The 26,601-nt window shown below is 39.5% G+C and overlaps 1 protein-coding gene and 2 long non-coding RNA genes across 4 annotated transcripts in view; 2 read left to right on the top strand and 1 right to left on the bottom strand.

Moving 5' to 3' along the window:
- The window catches only part of LOC310715806 (cytoplasmic phosphatidylinositol transfer protein 1-like), a 61,604-nt gene that overhangs the window by 15,122 nt on the left and 19,881 nt on the right, over window positions 1–26,601 (top strand). The gene's annotated exons all lie outside the window — the stretch shown is intronic.
- Window positions 18,316–22,661, top strand: LOC310715877. Its single transcript, XR_014530427.1, has 3 exons — window positions 18,316–19,582; window positions 19,664–20,777; window positions 20,916–22,661. It is a non-coding gene; the product is annotated as an uncharacterized lncRNA (long non-coding RNA).
- LOC310715883 lies at window positions 20,401–25,049 on the bottom strand. Its single transcript, XR_014530429.1, has 3 exons — window positions 23,034–25,049; window positions 20,919–22,793; window positions 20,401–20,791 (listed from the first exon to the last, which is right to left on the bottom strand). It is a non-coding gene; the product is annotated as an uncharacterized lncRNA (long non-coding RNA).

Genomic DNA, 26,601 nt, shown 5'->3' with positions numbered 1-26,601 from the left:
AAAGAAGCAAAAATTCACCAAAAATGGAATTGTTTGGAATGGAAACCAAACAATGGTTCGTAAAAGTCGAACCATCACTGCATCACTGTCGATGCTGACTATTTCAAAAGTACTGTAGTGTGTGTGTGTGTGATTCTTTAGATATCAGATAAAGAATAACAGATACAAGGAAATGTTATTTTTCCATGGTATGTAAAGATGCTTACTGACCGTAACACTGTTCCTTCTTTAACAGTAGATTTCATGTGTGTGTTTGTGTGTATATATTACACAAACTGTGGCACTTTTGAAACGGTGAAAGCAGCAGGTGAGGTCACTTACGGTTTATTCTTTGGTAACAGTTATGCATCTTTAAACTCTTTCAGAAATATTTATCCACGTTCGAAAGTCTGCATTTACAATCTTCTACTCTTATCCTGGAACCCAACCCGAATTTCTCAAATCTCAAACTGACACCGCTAATGCACATGGTTTGTCTCAGCCCAGAGCAGTGTTCTGGGAAATAAAGACAAGCTGAATAACCCCCTAAGCATGTTTTTTTTTTTTTTAAGTTGGCTAGAAAGCTCTGTATGAGATCTACTGTTAAAGAAGGAACACAGTGTTATGGTCAGTGTGTCCTTACGTACCGTAGAAAAATAACATGCAGCGTCAAATCTGAGCTGTACAAATGTTTTCCCGTGTTTCTGGTAAGATTTATACAAGAATTATACACTGCTCCTGTAAGAACTTGTGAACACCATCCTTCTAGATGACTAGCTGATGATTCTGAAGCAAAAGTGAGGAAGACCACTTGCAAAAGTTGTTCAGTTAATATTAATGCTGCAAACCATCCAGTATGGCTCTCTTTTTAAATGGAGTGTTCTATTAGCTTTTATATATATTTCATATAATATGATGATCTTTCTTCTTCTTTCGGCTGCTCCCATTAGGGGTCGCCACAGCGAATCATCCGTCTCCATACCACCCTGTCCTCTACATCTGCCTCTTTCACACCAACTATCTGCATGTCTTCCCTCACCACATCCATGAACCTCCTCCTTGGCCTTCCTCTTTTCCTACTTCCTGGTGGCTCCATATTCAGCATTCTCCTACCAATATAACTCATGTCCCACCTTTGCACATGTCCAAACCATCTCAATCTCGCTTCCCCTTACCTTGTCACCAAAACGTCCTACATGCACTGTCCCTCTAATAAACTCATTTCTAATCCTGTCCATCGTCGTCACTCCCAACGAAAACTTCAGCATCTTCAGCTCTGCTACCTCCAGCTCCACCTCCTGTCTTTTACTCAATGCCACTGTCTCTAAACCATACAACATCACGGGTCTCACCACAGTCCTATAAACTTTCCCTTTCACTCTAGCAGATACTTTACTATCACAAATCACTCTTGTCACTCTTCTACACCCACTCCACCCTGCCTGCACTCTTTTCTTTACTTCTCTAACACACTCTCCATTACTTTGCACATTTCATATAATATGATATTTATATATATATATATATATATATATATATTATAGAATTGTTAAGCTTATGTAATTCATGCACTCATCCTAATGCACTATTGTTTCGATAGAAACAACTCATTCACTGAAATATTTATAAAATGCATCCTTACTTATCAAAGGAAAGCATCTGATTGTTCAGCTTTTTGTTCATTCATTCATTTACCTGGAACGTTTCGGTTTCTCTGTAAAATTTTGTGTTTATTTATTTCTTTTTCCCGAAAAGAAAAACAGAAATTCATTTTCCAGGAGAAACGCCACTTCGCGTTAAGCGATATTACTTTTTTGTAATTAAAATCGAGAGACATTTGTATTGTATTGTTCATTTGAGGTTGGATTTACCTAATTCTAAAACCCGCTAAGGACCAGGTGATTTCTATTATGTTCAGATTCATACAACTATAGAATTGAAGACTTTCTTTGTTCACTGTATGAATGATGCACTTAATAATTTATCATTCACTGTCATATAAGGGGAATGAGATATTTCTGGGTGGGATATTCTAGTAGAGAAATGCTTTGTGGAATATTTCTCAAAAACAGCACACCCTGTCGAGTGTAATGAAGTTTGGTTCGCAAGCTAACTGAATCGCTAGCCTCAGTCATTAGTCAGTTGTCTTTCTCAGTTTGCTTGCAACAAGCCGTCTGTAAATGTAGAATATGAAATTCTCAAATATGTTTTGAAGTACTGTGTTTTAATTTGGTCTGTGAATAAAAAAAAAAAAAACAACTTTAAATGCCATTTGCATAAATTACATTCAGTGCTAAGACCTTGGTAACAGAAGGACTCATTAAAGATTCCATGATGCACTGGGGCTGTCCATCAGCCAGAGCACACGCAAACACGGATAGGTTTTCCAGACCACACTGGAGTGTGTTATCACGCAGTCCCCTTTTGTGATACGTGGTACTTCACAGTTAATTTGTCCTCCATCCCAATTCGTCCTTCTTTGCCCTCTCACACTCCGGTGGGCTTCGGTAATGAGGACTCATTCCGTCTCTGCACTTGTCCCAGTCCCTTGTGTGCCGAGAACATAACAGATGCAGTGGGGAACTCCGTCAGAGCCCTTAGTGCACGTGTGCACGGAATGAGTGCGTGCGCACGTGTATGTTAACGCATCCTGATTGTCATGGAGCTGCTCATACTGCCATGTTGTTCAGACATTATCCACATTGAATGTGTTTTATTTGGCATTAGGGTCCCTGTGAGGTAAGAACAGAACACGATCCGTAACCTTTTTACCGTACACAATGTGATACACAATATTTAGACAATGCAACAATATCTAATGCTGTTGTATGAAGCGAAATCAATCTAAAATTAATATGATGCATTATTGTAAAAATAATGATACTGCCTTTCTGAGAAATTACAAGTATGTTGATATAATTGAATATATTAGAATATATATATATATTATTAAAAATTAAAAAAGAAAGGACACTGAAAAATATGTTGGTTCGAAGGTATTAATTAATAATGTGAGCTGCATTAATTAAATTGAAATTTTTACAGCCCTAATATATATATATATATTATTATTTAGTGATGCGATGCATCGTTTTAAACATATTTGCATATATGGAAAGTGACCGATATTTGCCATGTAGATTGATTGCTCCTTGCTTAACTGCATCTCGAGAGCATTCTTCCAGCACCACTGTTGAGACGTGAATATGACGTATCACAACACTACGGACAATAACGGGAAAATTCAATGCTACCGCATCCAAAGCCATCGTATACAATTTGTGTGCCTCGAACTTTGTGGTAACAGTCTGGAGAAAAAAAGATTTTTATTGTCATGCACAAAGTCTCCACCCAGTGTATGTGGTGGAGTCAGACAGGCGGACTCTTTCCAGAAGGTTCCACAGGGACGATGTAGTGGAAATTCTGATGACTGGAGTTGGTGTTTGTTCATGACCTGTGGTTTAACATCAGGGGAAATGACAGCACAATGCCAACACTACAGTTTCTGAGCCATACACACAACTTGTGTGTGTGTGTGTGTGTGTGTGTGGACATTTATTTGCTATTTCTGGCTTTTTAGTGTGTACAGTCCTGATATCACACCTCAGTATATTCTATAAGAACTCATGCCTTTCACGGTGGAAGAGTTTTCCAAAGCAAGCAGTGTTTGTGCATTCCTCGTTCGCATGTTTTATGTCTCTTTTTTTTTTGATGAATCAGAAGAGACCTAGTGCCAGTCACTTATGTTAGATAACCTTCTAGCATGAACGTAAACCCGTCTGCGAGTTTATTTTTCGCAATATAGTACTCAGCCTAATGTTAGCAAACATTCCTAAATGTTAAATAAGATTAGCTAATCTCTCTCTCTATCTCTTCACCTTTTTTGTTTATATACAGAACAAAACGCTCTGCTACACTGTTACGCTTAGTAGGATCTTTTCACAACATGACCTTCTTACGTGTATTTACAGCATTCTGTTCTGTGTGTGTGAGAGTTTACAGGACCTTCTGATAATGGAAAAAAAATCTGTACCAATTAAAGAGCGGGGCCTTTTTTTTTTTTTTATGTTCCTGATTAATGTAAGCCTCTCGGTGTTCAAACAGATGCTTCCTGCTTCCTCCCTTGCACTCTTGCCTCCGTACGTCACTGCGCTTAAATGCTGCCAGACTCCCAGCGAGGCAACGCTGCTCTCCTTTAACCCACAGCAGCTGGAGCTCGCCGTCCTGCTCCTGTGGCCAGCTTTGACGTCAGCAAGAGGCGATGAATAATAACACTGCTAATGGAAAACAGTGGTGGAATGCTGCGAACACTCCGTGCCCTTCCTCTCGACAGCCTGCTTATTCTCCCTATCGCCCCAAACTTAAGGTTCAGATCTTTATCGATCAGATCTGATATCCAGTGCATTCGGATAGTATTCAGACCCCCTTCACTTTTTTCCATGTTGTTATGCTGCAGCCTGATACTACAATTGTTCAAATCCATTCTCTCATTAATCAACACTCGGTACCCCATGACAAAGTGAAAAGAGAATTCTACAAATGTATATAAATGTATTTTGGAAGGTGAGAGGATGCCTGAGGAATGGAGAAGGAGTGTGATGGTACTGATCTTTTAAGAATAGGGGGGAGATATGCAGACCTGCACACCACGAAGTTATGGGAAAGAGTAGTGGAAGCCAGGCTGAGAGACGAGGTGACCATCTGTGAGCAGCAGTATGGTTTCATGCCGAGGAAGAGCACCACAGGCGCATTATTTGCTTTGAGAATGTTGATGCTGAAGTATAGAGAAGGTCAGAAGGAGTTGCATTTTGTGTTTTTGGATTTAGAGCACAACAGGGTACAACAGGGTGCCTAGAGAGGAGTTGTGGTATTGTATGAGGAAGTCAGGTTTGTCAGAGAAGTATACGAGGGTGGTGCAGGACATGTATGATGACAGTGTGACAGCAGTAAAGTGTGCAGTAGGAACAACAGACTGGTTTAAGGTGGAGGTTGGACTGCATCAAGGATTAACTCTGAGCCATTTCCTGTTTGCAGTGGTGATGGACAGGTTCATTGACAAGGTCAGACAAAAGTTTCCACGGACTTTGATGTTTGCCGATGATGTTGTGATTTGTGGTGAGAGTAGGGAGCAGGTTGAGAAGAGCCTGGAGAGGGGGAGGTATGCACTGGAGAGAAGGGGAATGAAAGTTAGTAGGAGTAAGACCGAGTACATGTGTGTGAATGAGAGGGAGGACAGTGGAGGGGTGCGGTTGCAGGGAAAAGGGAGTAGTACCTGGGATCAACAGTGCAAAGTAATGGAGAGTGTGTTAGAGAAGTGAAGAAAATAGTGCAGGCAGGGTGGAGAAGGTGGAGAAGAGTGACAGGAGTGATTTGTGATAGAAAAGTATCTGTAGGAGTGAAAGGGAAAGTTTATAGGACTGTGGTGAGACCTGTGATGATGTATGGTTTAGAGATAGTGGTATTGAGTAAAAGACAGGAGGTGGAGCTGGAGGTAGCAGAGCTGAAGTTGTTGAGGTTTTCGTTGGAAGTGACGACGATGGGCAAGTTTAGTTATGAGTTTATTAGAGGAACAGTGCATGTAGGATGTTTTGAAAACAAGGTGAGGGAGAAGAGATTGGGATGGTTTGGACATATAGTAGTATATACATTTATTAGATAAAAACTGAAATATCACACGTGTATATGAATTGCAGGGATGGTAATATTCACTGACTTGCATCGGCATAAAAGTTGACCGCCTCTGTAGTGCCAGAAAGGTTTACACATTAAAAATGAAATCGGCTCCAATCAATAAAATCGCATGGTATCAAACTAAGCCTCCGATCCCTGGAGAGAACAAGACAGATGAAGCAAAGGAGGATAAATCTACAGCTTCAAACTTCAGGCCAACAGCATGGTTTACGAGAAATAAAGTCACAATTGCGAGAAAGTCAGAATTGCAAGAAGAAAGTCAGAATACATTTTTTTAAATGAGGCGGAAACGGGCTTCCACAGATTCAGACCAAAGAAAATGACAATGTTTTCCAAAGTTTGGGATCATTTCAAACTAAACCATAAAGAAAACACTGTAGAGTGCTTTTCTTTTTTCCCTTTTTCTTTTCTTTTCTTTTCTTTAGTTTTTCAGTCCAAAGAGTATTGATATTTTTTATTTATTATATTTTTTTATTTATATATTTGTATTTGCACTTTGATGTAATATAGCAATTAAATGCACTAAATGGGTTTAGTTTTCAAAAGTTTTTCTGCAATTTCAGCAATAAAATATAAATGTGGTGCAATTGCCATTATAACAAAATTGAAAAAAAGTGAAGGGAGTCTTAATACTTTCTGACTGTATATCTACAGTATGCATGATCTCATCACATGCAAAATAGATTTAATATACAATATAAAATTTAAATGCAAGACTAATAGTTCCACCGCTGAAGTGATGTTTGTGGTCACTTCTGTTTTAGTCAATTTACACCTTTTTTCTTTTTTCTTTCTTTATTTTATTTATTTTTATTTTTTCCTCAGGGTGTGTTTACGCGGCCGAGCTTCAAAGCTGCCCTTCTCAAACACAGATGTACTCGGTTTTGTGTCTGTGTCTGAGCTACACTCTTTGATGATCAGAAAGTTTTGGCAGGAAGAAAAAAAAAGAGAGAGAGGGTGATCAACTGTGTTCCCAAATTTTACCTGATCTCGTGTCGGCTCTCGCCTCTTTCATCTCGCGGTGTTTTTGTTTTTAGACTTGGAGAATTATTCTGAAAAAGTCTCATGAGCCTGTGTTGGTGTATGGAACCAGATTTAACCGGATTCTCTCAAAGAACTCGAAGGATTAGTTCCCTAAAATCAGATTAAGAATAAAAAAGTGCCGATGCCTAAAAATGCGACGCTGAAAATTCTCATCAAAATCATTCGAACGGATGTGGTTCATGCGATACACAGCATCCCATGTATATTCAAGAATAATCGGTAATAACGTGCGACTTGAAAGATCTCGCCGCTTCTGAACGATTAGAACAAAGTGAATGACTTTATATTAAATATTCAAAAATGTGTAAATAATCAGAGGATTCGGTGCCTTGTTTGAGGGCAATTTCACCATATTCTCAGCAGGGTTTAATCTTGCAATATATTGGCTTATTGCCAAATTCTATACTTGCAGCACACAAGTCACTGGGAGTTCAGTCTTATCCTGCATGATGTAGCATTTCTTCCGAAACTGTAGTTATAAAGTGCGGCTCAACCGCACACTCAAAACCTTGTGCATACCTAGTTTCAATTCACGCAGCAACACGGCTTCTTTGCTCAAAGCCTTGTTTAAGACTTTAAGGGGTTCCTTATGATCTTTGCACATTCTTTGCATGTGTCTTGTCATGTTCATGATGAAGCTTTCCCCAGGAGTCTTTATGAAAATACGCTGATCACTTCTCGGTGCTTTTCCTATATTCTAATGAAAACTATTTTTTGCTTATTAATAGTATTATTTATATTTGTCTAAGTTTGGAAACGTTTTATGTATTTTCCTCTCTGTAATTTTTCTTCTTTAACCTTAACCCTCCCGCCCACTCTGTGACGGCGCTTTTCGAAAACGATCTCTAAATGAATGGACGTGTTTAAAAACGGCGTGAAAACGGATGCTCGAGGAAACAACATTTTTTTAGTCAAGCGACGTTGCAAATAAACAGCAGGCGAAAATGACGCAGGCCGAAACATCTTGCATTTGGCTCATTCATAGTAAAGAAGCATTTTCAGTGTGGATTAGCAACTTTTGGGAAACGAATGAAAACGTGGAGCGTTTTCAGACGAAAAACGTATTTTTTCCAATTTAGCCGGATTAGTGTAGCGTTAAAGAAGCGCATGTTCCAAGCATAAACCTTTGTGATTGAGAAAATTTTTTCCATCTTTAGCTCTCCAATTTGGGTGAGCCGGATCTCACTAAAGCTTCACATTCCTCTTCTCGTTTGACTGGAGTGGGATTCTGCCATTGGTGCTAGCTCATCTGCCAGGACATGTTTTGCATTCTGAGATGCTTTTCTGTTCACCCCAGGTCTAAAGAATGTTGATTTGAGTTTGAGCAAGTCTGGTCAAATTTTCTCTGACTTCTTTGCTCAGCGGATGTTTTTTGTTTTTCGCACCGGCCGGTGCAAAATCTGAAATACAAAAACTCCACTAACCAAGGCTTTATTTTTTGTCACATTCTGAAGTAAAGATTAAGGTTGATGTTTTGCCCTACTGTTGTGAACGAGCATTGCTGGTGAAGTGTATAATCACATTCATTAAAAGAAAACATTAACCAGCTTGTGTATGAACGTGTCCACAGCATGAATCCAGTGGCGAAACAGCAAATCCAAAACCTATGATGTTACAACTTCGTGGTCATCTTCCAGCTCTTGTTCATCATTTAATAAGTGTCGGACCTGCATCATGTCTGCAGACCATGGACAGATACTATGTCGTATTTTCTCCGAATAAATATTTACCCTTCATATCCGTGCAGCTCGTAGCCAACTGTTTCTCTGTGGACTAAAAACATCGACTAGCCGTTCACTCTGACGGATCCTGGCTGCCTGTTTACAAGCTTCAAAGTTTACGGAAAAAACAAAACACTCTATGCCTTACAGATGGAAAACAGATATCTTCCTGTTTGAGGAACTGTTTGACTTTGGAAAGTAGATCTAGGCATTGCGTGGTTTCTGTGTGTTTTATTGCTGGAGGATGGTGAGAGGAGCCTTTCAGACCAAATCATGTTACATGTAAGCAATCCGAAAGGGTGTTTGGCTAAATATGCAGAGCCTGTTTTTGAAATTCGGGAAGTCATAATGGGTGGGGTTTCTTTACCTTACTTTGTCCTATTCAATGTGTTGTTTCTATCAGGATGCACTCCAGTGAAAGGGCACCACTGGGAGGAACGATGCTTTCAGCTAAAATAGACATCGGGTCAGATGCTGGAGGTAGGGTTACAAAATTCCGTGAATTTTAAAGACTGGGAACTTTCCATGAAAATCAACGGGACTTGGTCGGAATAAACTGGGATTGCAGGTTAGCCTATAACAGAGAATTAAAAGTGTAGTTGAAAAATAAATAATCTCACAGGTTAATCTTGTTTGAAACAACCAGATTTAATGCGATTTCCTTTGAATTTCTACCCTGCTCATTCACCAATCACATGCACACAGCACACTTACTGAAGGCCCACTGAGGCCACACCCCCTACGTGCACTGCGCATTCCTCCAGAACATACCACAGATCATTTCTTGAATCCTGCACACAAAATCGGAATGTATCTTCCAATCCAATTTTTGTTTAAAACGTCCTTGTGCTGTGTGTAAACTGCAAAAAAATCATACTAACAATTAAATCCAAGTCAAAAATGTAAACTTTTTAATTTCTGTGTTAGTTCGCGTGTATGTCAGCTTATGACCTAACGAAATGTTTATATGTTTGTATATGATAGTTTATATTAATTTCTCCAGATTTCTCATAAATTCCTGTTAAATATTTTCTAAATTCTTCAGATAAAGTTCCGATACAACGTTTCTGGAAATTGTACACCTTTTTTGCAACCCTGTCTGGAGGCCAGATGTTTGTCAGGTACACAGAAAGACTCCTTGATGCTCCCTTATCCTCATGGATGATGTCACTCCCACTTCCTGTATAGTGTTGTACATTATTTCCTGAAAAAGATTTTCTTCTGAAATGACTTTCCAGCACAAGTAGTATTTTATTACTACAAATCTCTCTGTTGCATGTTCCTGTGCTCCATCAATAGAGTGATCCATTGCCAGACAGGCAACTGTGTTTGATGTGCAATTGTAGCACCTTGTCATTTATCTAAGGGGCTTCCGTCATCAAGTGAGACTCCAGAAGCCACTTGGATGAATACTTCAGATTGTCAACATGATAAAAAAAAAGAACATGTCCAGCCGCCAAAACTTATGACTACAAGTACTACTACATCTGCCAGTTCACATCTTTACAATGTTTGTAGCTTCTCTCGAACGCTGGTGTTTGGAACGCGGCCGAGGTCGTCTCTAACGAAACACAGTTCTGTTTTCTAAAGCGATTGTTGGAAATCTCCATCATATCGCCCTGCGCTTGGTCACTGAAGCATACGACAGCTTTCACACGATAAACGGAAGGATGCAAAGCGCCAAAGGAAAGTGTGAATTTGTTCGCTCGTGTTTACGTCAGTCTCTGTGTACCAGTGGGACAACTCAGCTACTTAGCAACTCATTTAGCAGCTAATATCTGTCATAATAACGCTCCGAGGCTGAGACAATCTGTGCCATGTGCGACAGAGCAAGAGATAAGGGGGGAAAAAGGAAAGGAATGCACTAGATGGAGAGACGGAGGGATAAAGGTGTATGAGTGGATGTGGATTAATGGATGCAAATAGATGATGGATGAATGGACATGCTGTGAGGGTGAATGGATGGACATTTGGAGAGGTGGGTCTGGTTGAATGGATGGATGGATGGGTGGCTGGATGGATGTGAACATTCTGAGAGGATGAATAGAAGGGCAATCGGAAAGATAGTTCTGAATAGATGGATGGATGATGTGAAAATGCTGAGAGGGTGAATGGATGGACATTCAGAGAGGTGAAGATGGATGGATGTGAACATCCTAAGAGGATGGATGGATGGATGGATGCATGGATGGATGCATGGATGGATGTGAACATGCTGAGAGGATGAATGGATCTACATTCAAAAAGGTGGATCTGGAAAGATGAATAAATGAATAGACGTGAATAGCTGGGTGCATTGAGAAGAATGCAGATTTAAATGAAAATAGAGAATAAATGTACGGATGAACAGGCCAGCAGATAAATAAATGGAAAGACATAGATAGATGGATGGATGGACGGATGAACGGACAGGTAAATTAAATGATGGATGGGTATGTAGTGAATCTGCCAGATAAATGCAGATAGATGTACTGAGATGGACAGATTGAGATGGATGGACAGGTGGACTCAAAGAATTACAGGACAAGAGAATTAGCTGATCCCAGAAAAGGTTCTTTTAGATCTCTCTGTGTCTCTCGCTCTCTTTTCAAACTAAATAATGACGAGGACCAAAACCGTAGCCACGTTTGCACCACCCTCAACATTCTAATTATATTTATTACTACACCTGCAATAATAGAAGCCGGTTAACATTTGCAGGTCACTCAGGACATGTACCAACATGCCTTTACAATGCAAACAGTAATAACAGCTATTCAATAGTAATGGGCTTCTCCAGAGACAAAAAGACTTATCGAATATCCAGTTTGGCTCTTCTGGTTCTGAACTGTGTGGTACATGGAGGCCTTCTTTTCTGAAAAAACAACCTTAAAAAAATGCTAATCACTAAATCAGTTTAGACCTAAAGACCCAAATGTAATTAGAGACAATGTAAACTCATGAGCCACTTTACTATGAGCACATATGCACCTGTTCATTCTTGCAATTATCCACTTATCCAGCAGAACAATGCATAAAATTATGCAGATGCGGGTCAAGAGCGTCAGATAACGTCCGGAACAATCCTAGAAACATCCCGCAATCAGCTGTAAATGCCTTGTTGATGAGCGAGATCGGACCCGAATGATACAGTCGCCAACAAAAACCGCTCTTTACATGAGTGGTAAGATAAAAAGCATCACGTGATGTCGAAGTTTATAGGCTTTAAATTCGAATAGAAGATTTGCAAAATTCTGTCTTTTTTCCATTTTCAACAGTTTCCGTGACATTTCGCTTAAGTACTCAACCATGTTAGCTTGGCATGGTGGAATTTGCTTCCAATCAATAAACTAAAGCCTTGAACACTAAGCCACAGCTTCTCATGGCTTGGTTGTTCTGGGATACTCTCTGTGAATAAACGCATCACCTTTGACAACGCTGAACCCTCGGTGTGTACTCAAAGCCAGTGATACGAGGAAGGAGGAAATTACCGAATGTAGTGAAAATGCACACCATTATATCAATATATGACCTTGATACTTGCACACGTTCCAGATCTGTAGTTCCCCCCATGGTTCTGCAGTCACTCGAAGGCCAGAGGCACATTTTATTGAACAGAATTGTCTTTTGAATCATTGGAACGATTCTTTTATATCTGAACCATTCATGTCTATGAATAGATTGTGGTTGATTCGTGAGGTGAAGCCCCGATTCATTCTTTCACCGCGTAAAAAAAAAAAAACCTGAAAGGAAAACTCCATAAGTGGAAATGAAACATGTTTACGATCACAAGAGGACAAATTACGTCAACTTAAAATCGAAAGAAACTAAATCAGTTCAGATTCAATTTGTGTTTTATTTGTAGAGCGACTTTTAACAATGGACATTCTCAAAGCAGCTTTACGCTCATAAAAGAATGTACAATTGTAAGTTTGTCCCCAATGAGCGGCGACTGTGACGGGGAAAAACTCCCGGGGATGGCATGAGGAAGAAACCTTGAGAGGAATAAAGACTCCAATAGGAACATCATCGACATCTGGGTGGCACCGAAATGTCCATTCATTACTGCTTTATCTTTATCCTGTGCAGTGATGAGCGATTAAATGCACCCAGCTTGTTTTGGAAGCCATTATACAGCGCCCTTGGAGCATAGAGGCCCTTGCTCAAGGGCCAAAGAGTGGCAGCTTGGCAATACCAGGGCTTGAACCCCCGACCCTCCGATCAGTTACACAGCACCTTAACCACCGACTTCATTGATGCTGAAACTATAATTGGTGGACTGTAACGAACTGTATTAAAGTAGCTTTTCCGTGTATCTGTGCTTTACAGAAGTATTTCCTTTTGGGGAGACTTTTATTTTAGCTTCACTACATTTCAAAGTCAAATATCTTCCTTTTTTTTTTTTTATTCAAAAATCACTTGTTCCTTTTTTATTTCTGAGGATAAAAACTTACCCGGCCAAGCGCACAGCAATCCACCAATCAGGATCGAGCGAGCGCTCCGTTTTAAACTCTTTTCGATCTGCGCTCGGCGTATCTACTTATCACCAACATACAGTTCAGCATCAGTTCAACAGCAAGCAGAACTTTACAAGGAGAACGAATGAGTGAAGAAACTCCTGACTCGAATGACTCATGATCATTTTAATCGATATCAGTGTTTGACTCATCATTTTATTAATAGATTGCTGCGCTAACAATAACAGAGTCTCAGAGTCTGTTCACATAAACTGAGTTAATTAAGCAAAAAGTCTTGTGACAAAAATGTAATAGGAACATTATGGCCATAATAAATCATAGTACTTTGGATAGTTAAATACTTTTGTACTTTTCCTGAAGCATTATTTTGCCTAGTGTATCTCTATTTTTACTCAAGTATGTGGTTTGTATACTTCTTCTATCACTGGAAATCATAGGAACAGATAACTAGCATTTTCCAGGAAGCTGACTGCTGAAAGTTGAAGCTTTTTTACACTCAAACTGCTTTTATGCAGACTGACCAGACTACAAATAAAGCAACATTGTCTTAGATAAATAGTCACTTTTCACCGTTCAGGGCCGGCGTTTTCTTCGAGAAAATGTAAAGGAGGAAATAATCTGCCAGGCTGAAACCACTCTTTGATTAAGCCTTTATTAAACCATGGGTGGGGAAAAAGGTAACAACTATGGCTCGGTTTATTTGGGGAAAAAGGAAAGATCAGGAATGTTTAGAGAGGAGAGGGTGAGTGTGGCATCTGCTTTTAATATCACAGAACACAGGATTTAGTCCATTTGATTTGTGCATCATAGATGCTATATTTGGAGTGGCCTTAATTAATTTTTTTATAAAAAATTTTGTTGTTAATTATTTATTTATTTTTTTTGTGTACTGAACTGTGCAGATGTAAACTTTTAACTCCAGCTTGCCTTTTATTTATAAATAGGTTTTAACTGCTGAGTGTGTTACTTAACACTAATGGCATTTGAATTGTATTTGGTGCATGTTTTTCTTTTTTTTTTCTTTTTGCAACAGAAACTTTCTCCATCTGCGACCTGTTTTGAATTCCTGTTTTGTGCCTGAGAGAAAACCCTCTTTATTGCTCTCTGAACAGTCAGGGAGAGAGAGGATGAAAGCGAAGGATCGCATAAAGGTTGCCAGGGATCGTCTTTCTGGTCAGGTTTCCCTCTGCACCGTCTTTAGCTCAGTGAACTGAACTGGCCACTTTCGAATCAGTTCTGAGGGTAGTGAAATCAGTGCACTGACTTGACTTTCAGCATTGATCAGGGAAAGTGTGTGTGTGTGGGGAACATATTGATGGATGACAAATTAACTGGTGTCTCTGCGCCTGGGGAGCATTTATTTTTCTTAGATTGGTTTGGCTCGACTGGTCTTTTTATAGGGATGCGTCAATCAATGAGGTTTAGCCGAGCGATATTTTTTTTTTCTTCTTTCAGTGAAAGGTTTCTGTCATGCTGGGGGGGGGGGGGGGGGGGGTCTTGTCCGGGATGACCCATTCCATCACATGACCTCCACCTGGTACAGAAAGCATCCCTAATCTGTATTATAAACACACACCACAGACTACAGACATTCCCATGGTTACAGTCACCCAGTGACTGTGTTATTGCCGCGGCTCCGGCTGGCGCTTCCTCGTAAAATGAGAGAATGCATTCCTGGAAAACCGCTCGCTGTCTCCCGAAAGCGGAGATGTGACGAGCACACAAAGACGCGGAAGCACAGTTCAGGACGGACCCTCGACCTGATTCAGGGATTTGTAGAGAGGGTTTAGGTCGCACTCCCTGGCCACTTATTACAAATATGATTAGAGTTGCAAAGGGGAAGAACATTTCTAGTAAGTCTCCAGAAACGGATGAACTTTATCAGGAGGATTTTGGAAATATTTGGAAACTTGGAAGGAATTGATTTGAATGTATTAGACGTGGGGAAATATTATAACTATATCATATGCAAATATTACCATAAGTTCATAAGCTGACATGCATGCAAACTAATACAGATATTTTTTAAATCACATTTTTGTCTGATTTAATTGGAGTATTAATTTGTTGCACTACAGCATACACACAGCACAAGGAAATTTGTAACATTAATTTATCATATTCAAGTAATATACCTGAATGCTCACCAAGATGGAAGATATTTTGTGTGCAGGATTCAAGAAATGATCTGTGGTACGTTCTGGGGCGATGTACAGTGCATGTAGGGGGCGTGGCCTCAAAAACGCTGCATTAAAGAATGTGAAATTTCATTAAATCTGGTTGTTTAAACTCGGACTATCCTGCAAGATATTTTTTTTCCGAACTACATTCAAGTTCCTTGTTATTGTTACCTGCAATTTTGTAAATTCCCATTTTATTCCCATTAATTTTCCTTTATTCCTGTTAAGAATATTTTCAGTCTTGAAAATGCTGAGAATTTTGCAACCCTAAATATGACACACCGCTTATATAATAGCTGAACACTTCACCACATGTATTTTTCGAGGGAATGAAACTTGTTACGGGAAAATGTTATGCAAATGTTGACCTTTTGCTGAACAAATGGGAAGGAAATCACTTCTTGGCCACTTAAAGTAATACTTAGACCTTTTTATTTGATTATTAAACGTCTTGTTACCGCAGACAGGATTTTCAATTACTGAGAAAAACACAAGTCAAAAAGCAACAGTCGAATTCCTTTCGAATGAGTTCTGCGTGTTTTGGACGAGTGTATTTGGAAATGAAGTAAATCTGTTACATGTTAATGACATTCTGTATAATTTCATGGGGATTTTTTGTTTGGTTTTTACCGAAATAGTCATATGGGTCTGATTACACACGGATGCCACGAAAAACATCTGGGAGCGTTTTTAAGTACGTGAAATTACTTTGTAATGCCTTTGCAGCGGCGCAGGAAATGAGAACAGCGCTGGCGAGGCTTTTCCTCTAGTCCTACGTCCAACATTTCTTTTGTGTTGTATACCTGTGTATTTTAGGTCCGGGTTGCCATGGGAACAGCCCCAGTGATGGTAAAAAAATGTGTTTACCACTGGTAAAAAAAAAAAGAGAGAGAGAGAGAGAGAGAGACTAGTAGTTGGTTGGTATAATATTCTTTATGTATGCTGAGATTGGATTGGTTGACAAACGCAGGTTTTCGAGCTGCACTGTGTTGCCCAGGTTGTGGTGTTAATACACAGCATGGCGACAGGGAAACGAGAGTCATGTGACTCTAGCGATCACTGAGACCAAGTTGTTTTTTAATGTTAAAAGGGGGGATTGAGGACGTATTGCATTTAACACTTCACACTACCAATGTGGCCAAACACATTCCCCACATGTGTACAGCACTGTCCACTTGTGACCGAGTCACCCGACACGAACGTCGAAACGGGGCCTCGGGGACGGTGTCCAATTCACCTGCAGCCTGGCGTTTATTTCCATGACTCATGTGTTCTTTCGGTGAGTCCATAACACCCCCACATTTCCCACGTCCTCACCGCTCTAAACAGAAACATCGCACCATGACGTCAAAGGGATCCGAGCTCAGTCCTGTTTCTTCGTAACACCGGTCACCCCTATCCCAGCTTCTCTGTTTCCTGCCTTCTTTTTTTTTTATCTTCCCCAATCCTTCTGTCACTCATTCTCCCTTTACATTCTCACTTTACTCCTTCTTCTTTTTCTCTCTGGTTTTCCTGCTCTTGATTCTATCTTTGCTTTTTTTCCCCCCTCCATTACCCCTATCTCAACCCTCTTCATCCTCCACTCATTTACATGCAGGATGTGTGTTTCTGCAGTTAACCTGACTGTCTCGCTCCTCTTTGGCATGCAGTCGCATTTTACGTCCCATTTGCTGTGACGTTCGCGCTGATGAAAAACGATGTCGTCACGTCTTCTACGCTGGGAATGGAAGGAATTTGGCAGGCCGTGTGACCACGCTTTCTGCATTTCGTGTGTGTGTGTGATGAGCGGAGATGTGGGTCAGCACGTGACCGAGTGTTACATACACTGAGACACGTCTTTGTCCTGTAAAATTCAAATGGCCATATGCGCTTCTTCACAAAATTCTTCACATTTCTGTTTGACCACGTTTAAAAAAATATATATATATTTCTTTCTTTCTTTCGGCTTCTTCCGTTAGGGGTCGCCACAGCGGATCCTCCGCACGTTTGATTTGGCACGTTTTACGCCGGATGCCCTTCCTAACGCAACCCTCCCCATTTATCCGGGCTTGGGACCGGCACTGAGAGTGGCTGGGGTTGGTTCCCTGACCGGGGATCGAACCTGGGTCGCAGCGGTGAGAGCGCTGCATCTTAACCACTAGACCACCAGGGGACCTTTTTAAAAAAAAAAAAAAAAAAAAAAAAAAAAAAAGCGAAATTAAAACCTTCAACGCAACATGCATTAATTCATGACGTCCTTACTTTACTTATACATAAAAAAAAAAATCAAACACCATACATTTTTTTTTATCACTAAACATTAATTTTACTGATGCGCAAGTCTCCAATCGAGCACCAAAATCCGCCATGATTCTTCTTCTTCTTTATTGGCGGTTTGCATTCTTAAATAGAGCATTACCGCCATCTACTGTGGTAATGGATCAGAGACTTGTATCCCTTTTCCCCCAGACCAAAAAAAACCCGCCATGATGCACACATCCGGCAATTAAAACCGTCCGTGTGGAAACATAGCAAAAGTTCTGTTTGTTCTATTTTGATTCTGGTTTCACTAATAATAAACATACATTTGCATAAAGCATCCATATTTCTCCATGCTTATGTTGATTAGTGTATTTAAAAACTTAAAACTTATTAATTGAAGGTACATTAAGAACAGATAAGTGCCTGCCTAATATTGTGTTGGTCCCAAAACATTTCTGACCAAACGAGCATTAACTTCTTCAGCAATTTGAGCTCCAGAAGCTTGTCTGTTTGAATCGGACCACAGGGACCAGCCTTCTCTCACTACGTGCTTCATTGAGCCTCGGCGCCCGTGACCCTGTCGCTGGTTCACCACTTTTAATAGATACTCACCACTTTAGAACAGTAAAACCCCACAAGATGAAGAGATAATCAGTGTTATTCACGTCACTAGTCATAATCTTATGAATATATGCCTGATCAGTGTATATAGGGATAAATATATAATATATATGTAATATATGATATCCATGATAGACTTCTATTACTTATCTAATTCAGCTTGAGCTCCAGGTCAAAACTATTATATTTATGGTCTAAAGTCCAGTTACCTTAGCATCTGCCCAGCAGTGTACACAAATCTCACAAATCTTTTACAAAATGATTTCATAATTACTGTCATGTCGCTCATGTCACTTAAAGCATTTGCACGATGAGGGACAGTGATGGCCTGTTTTATATGGACCGGACTTGGCCTGCACACACAGAACTGGGCAGATCAGGTTTTTTTTTTTTTTTTTTTTATATCGTTTTGCCCACATACTAAATTACATGCAATAAAATGCTCGTCTGAGCCTAATGTTCATGGCTGGATAAAATACTGTGCAAATATCATTATCACTACATAAATCCACTTTGCTTTTCCCGTCATCCTGCTTTTGTGCTTTCTTTCTCCTGTTTGCCAACAATTTTCAACCAAAAAAAAACCTCATGCATTTTATCTTCAATTTCATCACCAGACCCCCTGTTAGATTATATTCTGTTTACTAGAGGTCATGTGACTTATAGTGACTTATAGCTTATAGTGCATTAAATGTCCAGTGGGTTGGTTGGTGCATGAGGAAATTGAGTAGGGCGAGTCTTGTGACCGGGACAGCCACCGTGTGATAGCAATTGCTTTCGGGCTATAAATAACCTGGGACTGCTGACCTCACTTTGGTTTTTTTTATCTCGTGCACACACACACACGCACACATATATATTTCTGTGCTCCTCTTTGCCTCAGCTGTAGTGATTCCCAGTAATCATGCATTAACTTTTACTGTTACGTAACAGGGAAAGAAAAAACCTCGTATGAGAGAGCGAGAGAAAGAAAACGATGGGGGGTATGAAAAGGGAAAAAAAAGTTTGAGTGGGTGGAAGATGGAGTGAAATAGGAAACAAGGTGAGACAGGAAGAGAGAGAGAGAGAGAGAACGAAGCGGAGGATAATCCGCGTTTCGAGCACTGCAAGAGACAATTTCGATTTAGATATGCTCAATAAATATATAATTTGATGTGTTATGTAATGTGTTTTTCCATGCTTAGCTTTGCCTTCGGGGAGTCTCGGTTTCTCCGTCTCGCTCTCGCTCTCTCTTTTTCTGTCTCTTTTTTTTCTGTCATGTTCTCTCCATCTCACACACGATTTCTCCTGCTAGATTACACTCTGACCCTTGCGTCAACCAGCAATCAATCAAACTATACAGTCACAGTCAGCACAAAATATTTTTAACACCGAAACCAAATGACCTCTGCGATCTGTTCAAGGCCATGCTGCCGAAGTCGAGCACTTTTTTTTTTTTTACGCGATTCATTTGTTGTTGTTTGCCTTTAGTCTCCTTACTATCAAATAGTAGGTGATGGAAAATAAATAAATATCAGTCCAATCATAATTAAGAATTTAACAGCACTAGTAGTGTAAGCAGTGTGGGTGGGTGGGTGTGTGTGGGTGGGTGTTGGCCGAGGGGTAAGTTATATCAAGCATATATTTTTCCCTACGTTTGTATGTTATGGTCGCTGAGAAGTGCAAAACAAATCAAACAAAATAAATCCAAAAGCAAATACGCGAACCAGCAAACAAATTAAGAAATCAGAAAACAAAACAAAAATTTCCGAAAAAATACCCAAATCCGAAGACAAATGAACTAATCAGAAAACAAATGAATAAATCTGAAACAAATGAGCAATTTAGAAAACCAATCAACGAATCAGAAAACAAAATTAATTCCAAAAGAAAATAAGACATCAGAAAACAAAAAAAAAAACAATGTCCAAAACAAATACACAAATTTCGAAAACAAATTAACAAATCATTAAACAAATTAATAAATCAGAAAACAAATTAACAAATAAAAAAGCAAATAAAAAAACAGAATACATAAAAAAAAAAACAACAAGAAACTAGAAAACAAGTAAACAAATCAGAAAACTCAACGAAAATTCTGACAAACCTGAAAAAGGCAGGTATAGTTTGTAAATAAAATACTTGGTTTTTTTTCTCTTTTCTTATTTGTTAGTGTTTTCTGATTTGTTTGTTTTCAGATTTCTTAATGCGTTTTTTTTATTTGTACATGTTTTGCACTTCTTTGTCACCGTAGTATGTGCTTCCTCTGAGACACTTCAAACCCACTGCTCATTCTCATTCTATGCCACACAGCAGCAAAGTTGAAAGTGCTGTCCATATATATTAGCTTACAATTGTTTGTGTGGCCAATTTTCTCTCTTTGGACTTCTGTTATTGGGCATTTCGGAGGACAGAATTTAAACTAGCAATTACCCATGAGTAGCTCTAATGCTTTCATGAGCATCACTGGATCCTTTTTTTCTGCATGTCCCTCATGCAGAAAAGTGCAGGATGAACACTCTGTTTCTTGGCTGTGGTTTATGAGACTGGAAATTTAATATGAAATGTAATATTGACAGAGAGGACCAAAATAACTGTATAACAACTGTAATAAAGACAAGAATGGTTGAATCGTATTGTCGAATATGGATATTACATTTATTTTCTCTGACCACTTCCTCCCTTCTTCCCACACTCTTTCATTTCTCTTTCTCCCTCCCAAAGAGCAGCACATGACTTCAAAAGCAATCCGAACACTACTGTATAATGTAGTGTTGATCAAATCAATCAGATTCATATTACCTCCTTATTTATCTCTCTGGCTCGTATTTCATTAGGCTAAACTGATCTGGATTAATGCACTCGTGTCCACAGCAGCCTTTTTTTTCAGCATTTTATCACTAAAAGAACAGCAGCGACTATTCTGACTATTTCAGGGGTGGCCACGGTTATGCCACGGTTTGGCTTAGATCAAAACAAGCGTCTGACCGACGTCCTTCGAGCACCTCATGGTTCGTTGTGGGTTCTGTACTGGACAATGTTTCCTTCAAGAGCATATCACATCCTGAAAATGCTGCTTATCAAGAAGGGAAACAAAACACAGTCATTAACAATGGTGCTTAATCCATATCTTGGAATTGATTGGTGTCCAATCATGGCAACCCAAACCAAAGGTGGGCAAAGGTTTGGGGACACCAGTATGTGCTTTTGGAACATTCCATTCCACATTTAGTCCCTATTTGCTGTCATTAAAAATCTCCTCTCTTCTGAGGGAGATGTTTAGATTTTGGAGTGTGTTTGTTGAGATTTGTGGAGATTCATTCAGCCACAAGGACATTAGTAAAGTCAGGTACTGATGTTGATGAGGTGAGGAGAGGAGGTCTGGGGTGCAGTAAGCGTTCCAATCCCGAAGGTGTTTAGTAGTGTTGGGGTTAGAGCTCTGTAGCAGGTCACCCAAAATCTTTCACTCCAACTATTCATCTTCGGGAAGAGGGCGAAGATCACAGGAGCCAAATCTGGCAAGTAGAGTGGGTGCAGAACTGAGATCATGAGGATTGTTCTCTGACGATGATCATGCTCATTGAAGGTCTTCCTGATCTATCGTCGCCTTTCAGTGATGATCTTGCGCTCTTCAAAACACCTCGAACGACTCGCTGCAGCATCGCCGTATGACAAACGTACGTCATGGCAAACGTTTTTGTGGCAGATTTGCAGAGTTTCACAAAGAATTTCCTGTTTGCTCTTTGTTCTAACTTCCTGTCCATATTGAAGACGTAGGTCCTAGACTTAGTGGTAAAGGTTGAGTCTAGTGTATATATGGGCAGGATGTTCTTTGACTTGGAATTGTTGGTTTATTTTTTTTATATATATGCAGTTAGCTTTGTTTCAGTTATAAATGATCGACAATACAGTTTAAAACCTGCATTATACTCTCATTTCCAATTAAATTGGCTCTGCAAGTCAGCGTAAGCACCGAAGAGAATCAGTTACATCATTTGGGAAATGATGTCATGGAAGCCTCAGGGTCAGAATCTTACTCGGGCAAGTGGCATTAAAGAGTAAAACTTTCAACACTGCAAAACAGAAGTCAGTCTCTGCACATTTTTACTGCTGACCACAGTGGAAAAAATAAGACCTGACTAAGTAATGGGCGTTACAGCTTTGGTGTTATGTGGTTTTGCAGCAGCTTGGCCTTCTTTCCATTTCATACTTTCAATCATTTCTCAGTCTACTGTTGTTTTGGTTCGTTTTGTTATGCAGTACATCATCTCCGAATCAGAAGCGTGTACAAGAGTCAAGTTTACGTGCAGAGGAAAGAAGGGGACGTTTCTTTTGTCAGCTTTTTTACATTTAAATACTGGATTATATTTGTTATTGGCTGCAGGCTTTCTGCAATTCACGCCATAGACTATGCACACGTGAGGCGTATAAAGAGTTTGAATGGTCTTGAATGTCCATAAATGGACCTAATTCATGAACTCTCTTAGGGTTACATTTCAAACTCATTCTGAAAACGAGCTCCTTTTCAGTACCGCTTCAATACTATGGCATGAAAGCCATAAGGTGTTACAAAAATCCCTTAGCGATTATGGCGAATGCTGCCATGATTGCATCACATCATTGCTCCAATTGCACATTTATGTCAGGATTCCACATCCCATATATCCCCAGTGCTCTATTGGATTCTGATATGGAGACTGGAAAGAGCCAGTGAAGTACGGTGATCTCGTTGTCATGAGAACCAGCTTACCGACAATACAATTTAATTTCTTGCCATAAAAATCTTATTGATCTTATTTTAAGAATAAAATACTACCTTTTTTCTTACTTAGTAAAGCTTAAAGTCATTTTTTTTACCTGCAAATTGAGCTTAATTACCACTAGAGACATAATTTAACCCCCCTTGTATCTTTTAATACTTGATTTTTGCTGTAATAACTGGTTTTAAGGTTGCCCAGTAAAATAAAAATGCTCAGTAGTCACTCATTATTCATTAGTATTTATTCCAAATGCATTTTTTGTGTCACATTTATTAACCACTTAATAACAAATGATAAGATTCTGCAGTATTACGTCACCACACTCGTTCCAATCATTATCCAGTGTGGCTATATTTTTACAGAGTTGGATTTCAGATCCTTATGTTGTATAACTTTGTGTTCAGTAATAACAAAATACATTCAATAATGTTTTATGCTGCAATACGTTGAAGTATTTTGAGTAGCAGCAGGTAATGATTTTGGTGTGTTTTTGCATCCTGTTACAAGACAAAAAAAAAATCATTAGCAAGCAAGTTTTAAGTTAATTTGACTAAATCGACTGCTGAATAAATGCATATTTTAAGGCACTTTTTTTTCTAAAGCCTAAGCATCCCCTCCCCCCCCCCCCATAAATTTGACTATCTCCTACTGGCAGATCATTTGATTTGTTTCTTGTCTGTATCTTCTTAAATCATGCATTTCATGTATTTCTTCTATTTAGACAATTTTTTTTGCGCTGGAGATGAGTAAAATCGTGGTCATGAAAGGATGCTCAGGGACCGCAGCAGCACTCGGGTACGGTGTGGCATTTCGAAACGATGGTGGAATGCTATTACGGGAGTCGGTGTATGCCAAGAAAACATTCCCCACTGCATTACACCAGCACCACCAGTCTGATCTGATAACACAAAGCAGGTTGTGTTCATAGCTTCATGCTGCTAAATCCTGTTTGGATCCTTTATATCAGATGAGACTAGTTTTTGAATCTGCATCCTCAAAAGCTTAAAAAAAATCTTTTAAATTGATTTTGCGAAGCCTATTTTGGACTTCAAGGTTTGACGTCTTCTTTATTGAGATTAATTTCTGCTTATCACGGTTGTATAGAGTAACTGGAGCCTTACTTTCAGCACACACACTCACTCACTCGCTCATCTGTTACAGTACAGTTACAAACTCGAAGTCAAGCATACACTCAAATACTCAATACAATTCATACACGTCCTTGTCTATAGCACCAGCCATATTATAGTTGTTTAAACGCTGGTTTTCACATCTACTCGTTTACTGCTGTTGCTGTTTCATACAACATCTTGTGTACATGTTTACAAGTACACTCTTGTACAATTCTCTTATTTTGCACATTGTACTGTATATTTTACAGGAGGTCCACTGGTTGGCGCTGTATTGTGTATCAGCACAAGGTTGCACTTTATGTGGCGAAGACAACTCACTTTATTCTTTAGCTCCTTATGTAGCTCTATGTTGCGTTGTGTAGCTCTATGATGTTTTTATGTAGGAAAAAAAACATCTCATTTTACTGTACTGCTTCAGCAATATTTAGTTGGAAAGTTCATTCTCGATCACAGACATATTGCATCAAAACTTCCACCAATAGAAGTGCTACTCAGTGGATGTTTTTTGTTTTCCGCACCATTCTGAGAAAAACCCTAGAGACTTGTATATACTAGTTGATACTAGTTGTATATGTTTGTGTATAGAAGGTCAGTAGTTTCTCATATACTCTGACCACCAATATTCAGTTTTTGGTCAAAGTCTCTATCTAGCTTTCGATTTTCTTTACTGTATAAAGAACAGTGAAATCGTGCTCACAAACGGATTCTCAGCATGTGTGTGTGTGTGTGTGTGTGTGTGTGTGTGTGTGTGTGTGATGCGCTGTTCTGGAGTTGCCTTATAAATTTTTAAATAAAAAATCTGCTTAATTAATAAGACTTGAACATTGAATTTAACAAACCGGAAAGATTTTAGAGCCAATTATTTTTTTTTATTTCTTTTTTTAATTTCCCCCAGATATTAATTTATTTAGCATTTCCATGTTTTCATTTTATTTCATTTCATGTGCCTCGTTTCTAATTCTTTCCAGCACAGAATAACTCAATTATTCTTGCAGTGGGCTTTCATTTACTGATATGAGGATTATTTCCTAACCCTGGTCCTTTTATTTGGAATCTTATTGAGCACTGGCTGTGTGTATGTGTGTATGTGTGTGTGTGTGTGTGTGTGTGTGTGTGTGTGTGTGTGTGTGTGTGTGTGTGAATGGTTTTGAATAGAGACAGCGCTCACCATCTGCGCACCACCACCATCTCACAGCTTGCAATTAAGCGGATCTTTACATTCTTTTGTTAAAAAAGAAAAAAACTCATCATACGGCCTTTCCAAGTAATCCCGCTCGCACTGCAGCCTCACCGCAGACGCTAATGGTGTCCCATTAACTCCTAAGTGCTCAGGGTCAAGCCTAGAAGCGAGCGAGTAAACTAGCACACTGGAGTATTGGTTCTGCACGAACAGCAATTCGGAAAGGTTTTAAACGGAGTCGGGCATCACCAGGCTGCTTGGTCTGATTTTTCCATTACTGTAGATTCCTTTAGTTTAAAAAAAAAGTTCCTGTCAGTTTCTCACGCACAACTTTTGAGTACAAGCTAGCAGTTAGGATTAGTGTGGGTCATTTTGCATTACATTCATTCACTAAAAAAACGTTTACACAATGATTTTAAATGTGATGTTGACTTTATGGACAACCGTTTGTGGACACCTCACCATGTGATTTGTATTTTGGAGCGTGTGGAAAGATCTGTGGTCATTCAGCCACAAGGGTGTAACTAAAGTCAGGTATTGATGTAGGTGGTGTGAGGACGTCTGGGGTGGGGTCAGCGTTCACATTCATCCAAAAGGTGTTCGATAGGGTTGAGGTCAGAGCTCTATAGCAGGCCACTCAAGATCTTTCACTGAAACCAATGTAAAGCATATCTTCATGTCAGATGTCCCAATATTTTTGTCTATATAATGTAGTTCATAGATCATAGTTCAAATCCCAGCTAGTAAGTCGCTCTGGATAAGGGTTTCTGCCTAATGCCATAAATGTATACTAGCAAAATGTTGGTATATTAACAAAGGCATGTGGTTTAGCATGAATCTGCACTGAGGCAGATAATCCCAATAGTGGTGAAATAAATGCTGTGAAATCATACTGAGCATCATCTTGAAGCAGACTGATTTTTACCAGCACGTTTCTTAAACCCACTAGTCATTTGCTCAAAACTGGATTCGAAACACCTCAGATCTTTTTTCATCCAGCATCAGAAAGTGTCACGGTCAGCATTCGCTACGCCGCCGTACTCGGCCTGGAGCAGCCGATTCAATCTGTGGATATTTACACCATTGCGTTTCGTTATGCCGCAGTTCATAAATTAGCTTTCCTCTTGCACTTAGCGTCAGCTTTAAACGCTCACAACCAATACAGACTACAGAGCGGTCAAGCAAATACAGTTGGAATTAATTGGTATCGTTTGGGTAAAGATGAGAATAAAAAGGTTAGGAAAAAATCTTTGCGGTTACAAGCGTTGATCTTAAGGTCGTTATTGGATTTTCCATGAGGACAGTGACCTAAAACATGCATTCAAACTCACAACGACGGGACTCAGGTTCTTGTCAATTTCTAGTCCCTTTCCAGTTTCCTTATAGGAGAAAGGCTACTGTAGTAAATATAAGTAGAATAAGGTTGATTACGTAAATGGGAGAACAGCTGGCAACAACTGCAGCGCACTGAATGTTGTGTGTGTGTGCGCTTCAAAGGTCAGATCAGTAGATTTCTATAATATGTCCAGTGTCACAGCACATGTTTGTGGGTGGGATTTATTAGACAGCAAGTAAACATTTTGTCCTCAAAGTTGATGTGTTGGAAGCATATTGT

The sequence above is a fragment of the Silurus aristotelis genome (assembly GCF_946808225.1).
Source record: "Silurus aristotelis genome assembly, chromosome: 2".
NCBI classification, from domain to species: Eukaryota; Metazoa; Chordata; class Actinopteri; order Siluriformes; family Siluridae; genus Silurus; species Silurus aristotelis.
Note: the sequence above shows the minus strand (reverse complement) of the source record. Positions and strands in the feature narration are given on the sequence as shown.